Here is a 13,423-nt window from a genome sequence, read left to right as displayed (position 1 = left end):
CTTTTCCAATTAGGATTCATCATTCTATGATGGAACCCTTTTCCATGGGACATACACAGTTCTACACCCCCCCCCCCCCTTTTTTCTGGGTTTGATTGGGAATATTATCCTTAGTATAAACTATAGAAATATATGTCACTGTAACCCTGTGGTGCTAGGTGATACGTTCCCTTTTATCTATAGATCCAAATCGGAATGTCCTAATACTAAACAGAACTGACACAGCACACCACAGATATTATACAAATAACATATGATTTATTTATATACCAGCATAAGCAGTGAAAGAGATGCAAGAATAGTGACACGCTCCAAACACACCCAGAACATGCTCCCTTGCTATTTGGACATTCTGCAGTGTTGGACATTCAAATCCTGTTTTTTCACAATTGGGATTTGGACATTTCAAGTACACGAGCATCTGTTTTTGTCTCTATCTTTCCAAATCCACATCTGTCAAGTAGTTAAGAGGTTTCGTTTGGCTTCGTTGGATATGATCTATTAGCCACTTTCTAAATTTCTCATTGATTCGTTTGTCATTGCACATATTGATTACTGTAATTCTGTTTTTGTGGGGTTCCTTCTTATTTTCTTCGTCGGTTGCAATCTTTACTTAATGCAGCTGCTCTTTTCTTATATCATGCAAAGTGTTTTGATCATATCACTCCTCTCAGTTGCATTGGATTCAAGTTATATTTAGATGTTGGTTTAAGGTTCTCTGTCTAGTTCACAGGGCGTTTCACCAAGGTTACCCTCTTTATGTTTTGACTGTTACAATTCCTTATACTCCTTTGCGGTCTCTTTGTTCTCTCGATTCTAATAGATCTTCCTTCACCAAAAATTGCACATTGTGAGACTACTCATCGTTCTTCTTATTTTTTATGACCCCTTTTCTTTGGAATTATTTGCCCCTTTTTCTTCATTTTGAAATCTCTTATCAAATTTAAATCGCTCCTGAAAGCTCTTTTTTTTTGCCATTTAGCTCTAAATTACCTGAACCCAGTTGACCTGCTTACCACCCGCTATGTGGAATGAGAATAAACCATTTTTGTTTTAATCTTGTTTTTATTTTGTCTTATAGTTTTGTTTGATTGCAGTATGATTGCTTTCCCTGTTCTATCCTGACATTGGTGTTCTTTTATTGTGCTTTGTTTGGTTTTAGAATTGTAAACCGCTTAAACCCAATTTGTTTGGAATTTTGGTGGGTTATCAAATATTTAATAAACATAAACAGGCATCTGTTTCAGCATTTTGGGATGTCCATTTGCTTAGAACATAAAGTGTTGTGGAGGTGTATTTCCAAAGCACTTAGACTTATAAAGTTCCATAGGTTACATTGAGCCCCATAGTGTCTCTTTATGTATTTATACATGACATTATTTTATTTTGCATATATACTCCTCGATTAGGACTGATTTTATTATTGTACTTGTTTGCATGAATAAATGCCTTTTTTGTTTTAAACATTTTCTTGAAAATGTTTTTAAATGTACAATTATGAATAAAAATGTGAAACATCTATCTATCCACCTACCTACCTACCTACATATTCAATTTTTACACTACTAGTTTCAGCTCCCAAAGGTTAAATGGCTAGTTGAGAGAAAAACATTTCTAACTGCGGGGTACTCCTTATATTAACACCTAAGATTTCACCATCACAGTATGTCCTTTCTGCCACTTTACTTTGTATCCTCTAGATGTCACCATAAGATCAGTACACAGGACATCTGTTCATCAATAGCATATTTATCACTTGAAGAGAATTTTGATTTTTCTGAGGCTTTGAACTCATTCTCAAGGTCATTTACAAAGAGTTAATGCATTCTAATGGCAATAATGCATGCTTGTTTGCTGCAGGATTTACTTTTTAACAATGTTAGTGTGTATGTGTATAGGGAAAACCTTTGTAAATGAGGCCTTTGGAATCTCTTTAACCTTGCTAACTGAAGCCAGTGAAGTCTACATGCTGCCCAAATCCTGAGCTGGAATTCTGCCCTCTGCATCAAGACCTCTAGGGCCTCCAGCCTACTCGTGCTGTGGCCACTACATATGAAACAGTAGCTGAGGAGCAATTTTTGTTCCCCATCTCTCTTGTACCCTGTACAGCCACACTGGGCGCACAACCTTTGGGATGACCCTGATAGAGATATGTACAGAAAGGGGCCCTTTTATAAAACCATGTTATTAATTTAGCACCAAATTCTATAAATAGTGCCAAAAATAGGGCTGAAAAATGCACTTAGTGCATTCTATAAGAGGCACTGAAAGTTAGGCACTATTTATAGAACAGTGCTTAGCTCTAGGATCAGCGTCAAACTTTAGGTGTGAAGATTTGCACCAAGCTAACCCTTCCTCGTGTCTAAATTAGTCACAGTTCTCCTAATTGCATAACAGTGTGATTAAATTATAGGAATGCCCGTGATCCTCCCATGGCCATGCTCTCTTTTTTGGAGCCGCTCGTAAAATTTACGCACAGATCCCAGCAACTAAAAATGCACGCTTACATCTTAATGCCTATTAGCGTCAATAATTGATCATTAGCACTCAATTATCAGTGTTAATTGGTTGTTCAATTTTATGTGTGCAATTTGTAGTGCCAAAACTAGAGTTTGTGGGTTAATGTGCGGTAACTGATAACGCAGTTGTGCACTAAGAGGGGCATTTTCGAAAGAAACGTCCAAGTTGGGATTTGGACGTCTTTGTAAAAAATTTCCAAATCCGGGGGCGGAGAAAACAATATTTTCGAAAAAAGATGGACGTCGATCTTTCATTTCAAAAATACCATGGACATCCTTGGATTTGGACGTCCCTAGACATGGACGTCTTTGACTTTCGGCGATTTTCAAAACCGAACATGTCCATGTCAAAAACATCCAAATGGAGGAGCCCGCATTTGTAGTGCACTGGTTCCCCTGACATGCAAGGGCACCAACCGGGCACGCTAGGGGGCACTGCAGTGGACTTCATAAAATGCTCCCAGTTACAAAGCTCCCTTACCTTGTATGCTGAGCCCCCCCAAAACCCACTACCCACAACTGTACACCACTACCATAGCCCTTACAGGTGAAGGGGGGCACCTAGATGTGGGTACAGTTGGTTTTGGAGGGCTCGCTGTTTCCTCCACAAATGTAACAGGTAGGGGGGGTATGGGCCTGGGTCCGCGTGTCTGAAGTGCACTGCAGTACCCACTAAAACTGCTCCAGGTACCTGCATGCGCTGTCATAGACCTGAGTATGACATCTGAGGCTGGCACGAAATATTTTGAAAGATGTTTCTTGAGGGTTGGAGGGGGTTAGTGACCACTGGGGGAGTAACGGGAGGTCATCCCCGATTCCCTCATTTGGTCATTTCAGGCACCTTTTTGTGCCTTAGTCGTAAAAAAAAAAAAATGTCCGGGTGAAAATGTCCAGGTTTTACTTTAGGACGTCCCTACTTTTTTTGATTATGGCTCAAAGACGTCCAAGTCTTAGGCACACCCAAGTCCCGCCTTCACCACGCCTCCGACATGCCCCCTTGAGATTTGGACGTCCTTGCAACGGACTACAGTTGGAGACATCCAAAATTGGGTTTTGATTATACCGATTTGGATGTCCCTGGGAGATGGACGTCCTCGCTCGAAAATGAGCCTGATAGGGACCTTATGGTGTTTTTGCAGTTAGCTGAATGGAGATTGGGCACGAAAGGCATTTTGTAGTGTGCGTGCTACAAATATTACGTGCTAATCAACACGTTTGCAGTTAGTGTGGAACCATGAACTGGTTCCTAAAAGGAGACACTGACTCCAAGCCACCTATTGTTGGGAATGCCTCCAGTAGCTAATGCACAATAAAGTCCTATGTTAAGCCGCAGTAACTAAATTTTACAGTGGTTTAGCGAAACGGCCCCAAAGTGTTATAAAAAAAGAATTAAAAAAAAACACCTTTAAACAGAACATTGTTATGTCTGTGATGCCAAATATGGTGTTCCTTCTTTGCTGGTGCTTTATGGTATGGCCAAACCTGTGAGAGATCTATGGGCTGCCACAGAGGTTCACTTTGTGAAAACTAGAAGGGTAGCCAAGAGAATGGCACTTGGAAGCAAACTATTTTTTTATGGCAACGACTACCTGTTCAGAGTGCATACAAAATTGCTTACTGCTGTAGAACTTCATGAAACATTTTATTCAGGCAGACAGAGCCATTGGGGGGGGGGGGGGGTACCAAGCGCCAGTAAAATATGGCATTTTACCATGGTTAACAAATAACATTACTTGCAAGCTGCATTTTTCTGCTTTGTGGGAGCATTGGGTCACTAACACATGGCCTGGTGTTTCAGAGAGACTCTCTTTTAAAGGAGCTTACACAGTGCAGTCTTAGACACCCCATCTCCCCTTCCCCTACAAAAAGACCTTATTTTAGTATGGTGCCTGGGAGAGTAGGGTCACGTGTTAGCAGTCCAGTGCTCCTGGGCAGAAAAAATAATGGTAGCTTTGAGCTGGCATTATTTTTCCTGGAATAACACAACTTGTAAAGTTCAATGCAATGTACATTATTAAACTGATATAATAATAAGATGTTTGCATGCATTTGCATTCTTTGTACCTCATTAATACACAGCTCATAGTACCTTAATGTGTGTTATAGTACAATAATGCATATTTTTGCTGTTTAACACGTTCTAAGAATCAAAAATTGGTTTATTCTATTAATATATCATCAAAAAGCAAGACAATTTCCCTCTATTCCGTTATTACAGAGGAAAAGGCTTCAGACACTCAGTGAGCCGATTTTTTTTTAAATTTATGGGCTCACTGCTTCGTTTGGCGGCTTCAATTTCTCTGCAAACTTAGCCTACCACGAGCATCCTCATTAGCCAAAAAACCTCTGCGTACTTTTTTAACTTTTTAATCCTTAATAGTGTCGCTTTATTTCAATCAACTTAAAAGGTACACTTATCTTCTGCTGCTTTCTCATACAGGACTCCCGGCACGCCCTACAGCGAGCTCCCGTTTCGCCAACAGCTTCTTAAGGAGCAGTACCGTTTATCTTTGAGATCTTCCTGTACTAACAAAATGCAGCGTCCTCTATTCTATTCTATTAATGCAAATTAGTAACTGCCCCCCTTAGTAGTTTCTACTGTCATTAGTATTGTCAATATTGATGGTTCTTATGTTCATTGTACTGCTTAGAAAGCGAGTGCATAGTTTATGGTAGTCTTATATTGAAGGATCTCACTCTCAAGTTTATAAGGTTGACCAAATAGATGTTTTTCTGTCTTCTGAAAAATCTGCTTCATAATTTCTTTAGTGTAAGTTTGTATGTCATGTTTGTAGATCTTTGTCGTTGAAAACATTAAGGATATTATTCTCCTATCATAGATCGCAGTCTCCTCTTGCATGATTCCACTAGGAAGACTAAATTGAAGTGTCTTCAGTGCCTCTATTAGTTCTTGGTCTTCACTGCTTATTTCCAACTTCATTAATTGAGTTGAAGAATTGTATTTTATGGTTGTAACCAAATTTGGTATAATGTATATGAGATAAGTTGCCCTAAAAGAAAATGTTGAAAGGTATCAAGATTTTTTTTAATATAAATTGAAACCGATTTTGAATCACAGCTAAAATTAGTCATAAGTACAGTATGTTCTTATCTATTTACCCCTCCTGCATCATAAAAAATGTTTCACTATAGACTTGATTTTCAACTTTTCAAACTCCATCACAGTAAACCAGTGATTCCCAACCACAGTGCCACAGAAAAGTCAACATTGCCTGATTCTTGGGTCCAGACTGGCATGTGGGCTTTTGCTTCTACCTCCTCACGGCAACAAGAGATACTAGTGGTGGCTTGTACATGTTTTGGAGCAGCTTTCTGAGACATAGCATGAAATCCAAAATATGGCAAATAGCAGGCAGCACACTGAGCATGGATAGCTGAACCCTGCTTTATGCGGTACAGATATTACATACAGCACCGGCACCAGTTCCTCTTCCTGAACTACTGTTTCTGAGTCCTTCCTGCTCTGGTGGAGCTTTCAGTGCTTTTGGCCATATGACACCTTTCCCATGTCCACATTACCTGCTTTGCAGAGGCTGATGTACTGCAGATTTCTTTTAAAAATGTAGGGGGCTTGAAAAATTTAGGAAAAACTTGTTTAAACAAAGCAACATTGATTCTCTTTCTCTCTCTGTCTCTCTCTTATATATAGCTATATAGATTTAAATGTAGATATATAGATACGGAGAGATCTGTGAAGTATGTGTACTGTATCATGTGTGCAAATAATAAAGCAGTTGTCCATAATTTTTCATTTTGAATTTGTAATCCTATTATAATCAGTTGAAATTAAGGAAAATGCCATTCCCATTAGTACTTTGTCAGCATGACATTATGAATATTTTGTGACTTTTTAAAAACGGAATACTGAAGAAGAAAAGCCTTTATAATGCAGTGATCAGACATAAATTGTAATTATTAAATGCAGTTAATTACTTACCATATTAATTGTGAAGCCAAAACACTCCAAGCTGAAAGCAGTAATATAAGTTGTATCTTATTTTTCCACATTGTTCTGTAAAGGTGACTTATCTGCAGCCTTAGTTTCTAATTTTAAATAATCTCAGCCCAACTTCGCTAGCAGGGTTTTATTTTGTATGGGCAGGACCAGTTTGGATTTCCCCGAAGGTTAGCTCATGGTTGTAGGAAACAGAAACCAAGTGAGATCATTGGGTAACAAACAGTGACAAACAGATTCATTCATGTACTCTTACTGTCAGTCTAGAAGGGAAACTGCCAGAATTATAAATTTAATGTGTCTTTGTTTTGTTACGTGGTCTACTACAGGAAGGAATAAAAAAAAAAAAAGCAGTTGATTCCAGCAGAAGTTACAGTATTCATGTTAAGTGTGTACCAACATTCATCAACGTAATTGTCTCCTTTGTGTTAATGTTTGGCACCATAAGAAACTCAGCAGGCAATTAGATAAGATCTTGAAAAAAGCTTTTTTTTTTTTTTTGTTTAATTCATCAAAAGAAATAGAGATTTAGAAAGTGCCTCTGCGTTTATAAATCTAAGGCAAGGAACCTGGTTTCCTGTGTAGACCGTGCAGCATAGGTAATGCTGTTCTGCTGTATTGTCGTACATTTTGCATTTTCTTTTTAGTGCTATGTGGAACAAAACCACATTATTTGAACTTTAAACTTATATTCTTTTTATTCTATCCAAAATTAACTCAGAATGAATTACAGACACGTATCAATAACAAGCAAAGTATGTAGCATAAAAATAATGGAAACAAATCCACACAGTGCATCAACCCCTACCTCACTTAAGAATATTGCATTCCAAAACTATCTGCAATCTTAGAGCTTGCCCTGTCACCAAGTATCAGCTTTGAAAGATGAAATCAACAAACTCAAGAAGGAATTGGCTACAATTAAAGAAGCGTCCAGGATTACTCAATTCCCAGCCAATTTATCACCACCACTGCCACAGAGAATGAAACAACAGAGGAAAAGGGTCCGAGTAGGCTGTGGTAGACTAAGACTTGTGACACAGAAGCACTCACGCTCTCAACCTTTGCCCCTGTCTAATTCTTTTGTTGTGTTGCGTCATTATGAATCTGAAAAAAAGAAGTACTGAGGTGGTACCAGAGGCAATGAAGGTATCACAACCCAAGAAACATCCCCCAAACAATGACAGATTGGTGAACTGCAGAAAATTCTTTCTGCTAGGAGACTCCATTATCAGAGACATTAACTTAGGAACACAGTTCAAGGGTTCCAACCTAGTGAAATGCCTTCCAGGATCCTCGGCTACCAGGTGTACCAACCAAACACTGAACTTGATCCGTGAAGAGAGCAAGGCTTCAAATACCAATGTTGTAATTCACCTGGGGACAAATGACCTGGTCAACAATAACAAGTCTACAGTACAGAGAGTGTTCCAGAAGGTTGGGGAGGGACTGAAATCTTTGGTTTGGACTGCGACTTTTTCTGAAGTAATTCCCATGTGGGGGAACGGAGAGGAAAGACTACGCAAAGCAGTGGAATTCAGTAAGTGGCTTGAGTCTTGGTGTAAAGAAGAAGGTTTTAGATACATAGGAGCATGGGGTAATATGTGGAAAAATAGCAGGCTGTACTGTAATGATGGGCTACATCTTTCTGTGACGGGGAAAAAGGATCCTTGAAGACAATTCAGAAGGTATGTTTCTAGACATTTAAATTAGAGGGTGGGGGTGACAAAAGAAAAGAAGGGAATTCAAAAAGTCGCCAGCAGAATAAACATGATGGCAGAGGGAAAGGACATCTAAATATAGAAAACCACCTAAACCCACTTAGCACATTGAAAACAATGAGCACAAACACAGTTTAAGTAAAAAAGATTCAAGACTTGCAAGCCCTGATGTTTGAAGAAAACTTGGATGTTGTTGCTATTACAAGGATGTGGTTCAATGATTCCCGTGAATGGGATGTGACCATACCAGGGTCTAATCTTTTTAGGAAGGATAGGAATGGCACTGTATGTGAGAGACAATATCAGAGCGGCTGAAATGCGGGGAATCTAGGGAAAGGGAGAAGCTTTATGGATCATCCTGGAAAGAGAAGGTGGCACCTGTATCCACATGGGGGTTATCTACAGACCTCTGGCACAAACTGAGAAGCTAGACAAGGTTCTGATAGAAGATATTCAAAAGATTGGCATGAAAGGGGAGGTGCTACTGTTGGGAGATTTCAACTTGCCTGATGCAGATTGGAACGTCCTATCGCCAGAATCGGAAATAAGTAGGGAAATTGTGGATCCCTGTTAAAATGCCTTGCTCAGACAAATGGAGATGGAACCCATGAGAGAAGAGTCAACGCTGGATCTAAAGTTCACGAATGGAGGAAGTGTTTCCAGATGGGTGCCCACCTATGTAATAGTGATCATCATACAATATGGTTTGATATATGGGCAAAAGTGGAGTTTTGACTCACAAAACTCAAAATACTGGATTTCAGACATACTGATTTTCATAAAATCGGGGAATACCTGAAGAAGGACCTGTTTGCATGGGAAGGCGTAGGAGAAGTAGAAAAGCGGTCCAAGCTAAAGGCTGCTATGAATATGGCAACTGATCTTTACACAAGGAAAGTAAACAAAAACAAGAGAAACAGGAAGCCTATATGGTTCTCCACACAGGAATGTGAAAAAATAAGAGCAAAAGAGGCATTGTTCAAGAAATACAGAAGAGCGCAACGAGAGGATCACGGAAAAGATTATCGGATTAAACTCAAAGAAGCGAAGAGGGAAATAATGGCTAGCGAAAGCACAAGTGGAAGAAAAAATGGCTAAAGAGAAGTGACAAGACCTTTTTTAGAAATATTGGAGAAAGGAGACAAGATAGGAATGGAATTGCAAGACTGGCTATGTGGAGAGAGTTGAGAATAAAGTGATCTTGCTAAACAATTACTTCTCTTTGATGTTCACGGAGTAAAATCCTGGAGAAGGACCGTGGTTGGCTGCTGAGGGAATATTTGGGAATGGATGTTGCGCCATTTACGGAAGAAAGAATTTATAAACAGCTTGAGAATCTGACAGAATATATCCCAGGATACTGAGGGAGCTCAGAGAAGTCCTGGCGGGACCTCTTAAAAGATTTATTTAATAGATATTTAGAGATGGGAGAGGTTCCACGGGATTGGAGATGAGCGGATGTGACCCCTCTTCACAAAAGTGGAGACGGGGACGCAGTGCGAAACTACAGACTGGTAAATCTTGCATCGGTAGTAGGAAAAATAATGGAGTCCTTGCTGAAAGAAATTATAGTTAACTTTCTAGAAGCCAGTGGGTTACAGGATCTGAAGCAACATAGCTTTACCAAAGGAAAATCATTCCAAACGAGTCTTATTGACTTATTTGACTGGATGACCAAAGAACTGGATGAAGGACATGCGCTAGATGTAATCTACTTGGATTTCAGCAAAGCCTTTGATACGGTCCCTCATAGAAGACTCAAGAATAAGCTGAGGGGGCTGAAATTAGGACCAAAGTGGTGAACTGCATAGGAAACTGGTTGACCGAAGGTGGCAGAAAGTGGAGGTAAACAAAATCCGCTCAGGAAGGGAAGGTGAGCAGTGGAGTTCCTCAGGGGTCGGTGCTCGGGCCGATTCTGTTTAATATATTTGTGAAAGATGTTGCTGAGGGGTTGGAAGGAAAGGTTTGCCTTTTTGCTGATGATACGAAGATAATTAAGTGTTAGATGATTTGTTACAGCAACTAAGTTGATTTAAATGCAAACAAGGAAGGAGGAACAACTGCTGGTTGGAAGCTAACGTTATCCACATATGTATTGAACTATTGGATATAGCACATGAATTGATATGCATTAAATTGATGTTTCCCTCTTGCTGATTGTTTGGGGGAACAAAATTGTGACTGTGATTACTGGTCATGTTGAGTTTCAGGTTATTGATCAATCTTTGATTTTATTTAGGCTTTATAGATCAAAATGGCATAGTATTTACATGATTCAGTTTTCTCTATGACATCAATATTAGTAGTATGATATAATTCCTTCTCGCTCAGCTTAGTAATTATATATTGTTTAAGGCATTAATAAATTTTTATGTTAATTTTTGAGGTCCAGTGATAAATTATATAGTTAAAATTTAATGCTAAGAATTGTAGAGTGATGCACTTGGGGTACAGAAACCTAAAAGAAAGATAGATACTGGATAGGAGGGAAGAGATTAGTAAACTCGACTCAGGAGAGAGACCTTGGGGTGATGGCGTCCGAGGATCTGAACGTGAAGAAACAATGCAACAAGGCTGTATAGAGGGATATAACCAGCAGAAGAAAGGAGGTGTTGATGCCCTTCTACAAGTTGTTGGTGAGGCCCCACTTAGAGTATTGTGTTCAGTTTTGGAGGCTGCATCTTGTTAAAGATGTAAAAAGACTGGAAGCGGTGCAAAAAAAAGCTACAAAAATGGTATGGGATTTGCGTTGCAAACCGTATGAGGAGAGATTTGCCAACCTGAATATGCATACCTTGGAGGAAAGGAGAAACAGGAACGTTCAAATATTTGAAAAGTATTAATCCACAAGCAAAACTTTTCCAAAGAAGGGAAGTTGGTAGAACTAGTGGACATGAATTGAGGTTGAAGGGGGGGGGGGGGGGGGGGGGCAGACTCAGGAGTAACAACAGGAAGCTTTTTTTCACCGAATGGTGGTGGATACATGGAATGCCCTCCTGTGGGAGGTGGTGGAGATGAAAATGGTAACTGAATTCAAACACGTGGGATAAACACAAAGGAAGCCTGTTTAGAAGGAATGAATCCACAGAATCTTAACAGAGATTGGGTGGCAACACTGGTAATTGGGAAGCAAAACCAGTGCTGGGCAGACTTCTACGGTCTGTACCCTGATCGTGACTGAATAGATATGGATGGACTGGAGTGTAAATTTTAAGGGGCTTCAACATTAACTTCAGAACTTTTAGTACAAAAACAGTGCTGGGCAGAATTCTATGGTCTGTGCCCTGAAAATGGCAAGGACAAATCAAACTCTGGTATACATATAGAGTATCGCATGCCATGTAGTTTCTCTTGTTGGGCAGACTGGATGGACCGTACAGGTCTTTACCTGCCGTCATTTACTATGTTACTGTAATCTGTGCCTAGGTATAAAATAGGACGTGCAGCATTTAGCACTTGCTAACAGACAGCATACATTAAATTCTGTGCATTATTTTTTTCTCCTATGGGCCATGTGATGCATGCTAAGTTTTAATAAAAGGGCCCTTTGTTCTTATTTTACTTTTGAAAATAGTAAAAAAAAAAAAATCAATAATCATACTGTCTTAATAAAAGAAGAAAAAAGAACTCAGTTCTTAATTGTTTGTATCATGGTTTTTGCAATAGAATGTGTAACCTTAGGGTTCCTGTTTATAAAGGTGTACTAGTGGTTTTAGGGAGTCTTTTACTAAGGCGTGCTCTAAAATTGTAGGCGCGCTAAACGTTAGAGATACCAATGCATTCCTATGTCAATATTTTTTATATCCGAAAATGCTTGCACAGGAGGGGTAACACTGTATCATGTCAACATACCCAGCTCCCTCTATACTACTCATTCTATACAGTAGCAAAGGAGTGTTATTGGATCCATCAGAATCGCATTGCTGCCACCGCATTGGCATAATTCCTTGAGACATAACGTTTAGGGTGGGCATGTAATCGTCATTGATCCAGTTATGCAATTTTATATATTTTTTGTAAACTTTTCCCACTATATGTGCTTAATTTTCTATATGGACAACAACAAATACTTAAGCTCCAAGTAGATTCTCAATTTGCACCCCAGTGATTCATTTAAAAGCCCAACATTCCTTAAGACTCATTTCTTAATCCAATGAAAAAGGAGACTTGTCTTGCCGACACGAATTCATGTTTCACACAAAGCTGTATCGAGGTCCATCTCCTGGAAACATACACAGTAGGTTAGACTATCAGGAAAACATGTATCAACATTTTCACTCCAATAACAATCCTTCCTACCTTGATACAGCTTTCTGCGAATCATGAATTCATGTCGGTAAGACAAGTCTCCTTTTTCATTGGATTAAATAATGAACTTTGCCTAAATTCTACAGCACGCAATTCAAAATATATGCATACAGTTCAAAATGGGCATGGTTATGGGCGGGAATGGGCGTTTCGTGAGCATTCCAAAATTTACACAGACAGTTATAGAATACGGGCCAGTGCACGTAAATCTATTCACCAAGATTTACACCAGGTTTTCGTTCCTGTAAATGGGTACGCATAGATCTAGGCACTAAGTTATCAACAAAAATCGTATTCTATATACCGTGCATATAGAATACGCTTGGTCAAAAACCGTGTGGATTTTTTAGGCGCCATATATAGAATCTGGCCCACAGCGGGTGTATTCTATAACATCGCACATAGACTTTAGAAATGCCCATGCCCCACCCATTGCCATGGCCACTTTTCAAATATGCCACTTAGAATTTAAGCGCACCACATTACAGAATTCACTTAGCGAGTTGTATGCCTAAATCTTAATGCTATTTAGTGCTAATTGCTTGTTAGCATCCAATTTTACCTCACTGGTTAGCTAGTTAACCAATTAAGTTACGTGCACTGTTATAGCACACACTTTGATTTTCCACACGGAAACTGAGGAGTGATAAATAGAAACCTGGGATTTACGCATATATGCTGTCATGTACATGTGAAATGCTTTTGCAAAACTACTCTCTGTATGAATAATATCTTGTGTGTCTAATGTATTAAAAGATTAGATCATATCACAGTATTCTTTCAAACAATGCATTTAGGATGCTGAAGTGCTGTGATATGTACTAATCTTTTAACCCATTAGACATAGACCACACTGTTTTTCATATATTAATATAAGCCGTCAGCAGACTTTTTCTTCT

At 39.2% G+C, this 13,423-nt stretch overlaps 1 protein-coding gene across 1 annotated transcript in view; it reads left to right on the top strand.

Moving 5' to 3' along the window:
• The window catches only part of TMX3 (thioredoxin related transmembrane protein 3), a 214,564-nt gene that overhangs the window by 113,928 nt on the left and 87,213 nt on the right, over window positions 1–13,423 (top strand). The gene's annotated exons all lie outside the window — the stretch shown is intronic.

Source organism: Microcaecilia unicolor, chromosome 1 (assembly GCF_901765095.1).
Source record: "Microcaecilia unicolor chromosome 1, aMicUni1.1, whole genome shotgun sequence".
In the NCBI taxonomy this organism is placed as follows: Eukaryota; Metazoa; Chordata; class Amphibia; order Gymnophiona; family Siphonopidae; genus Microcaecilia; species Microcaecilia unicolor.
The sequence above is the reverse complement of the archived record's forward strand: the minus strand, read 5'-3'. Positions and strand labels throughout refer to the sequence as shown.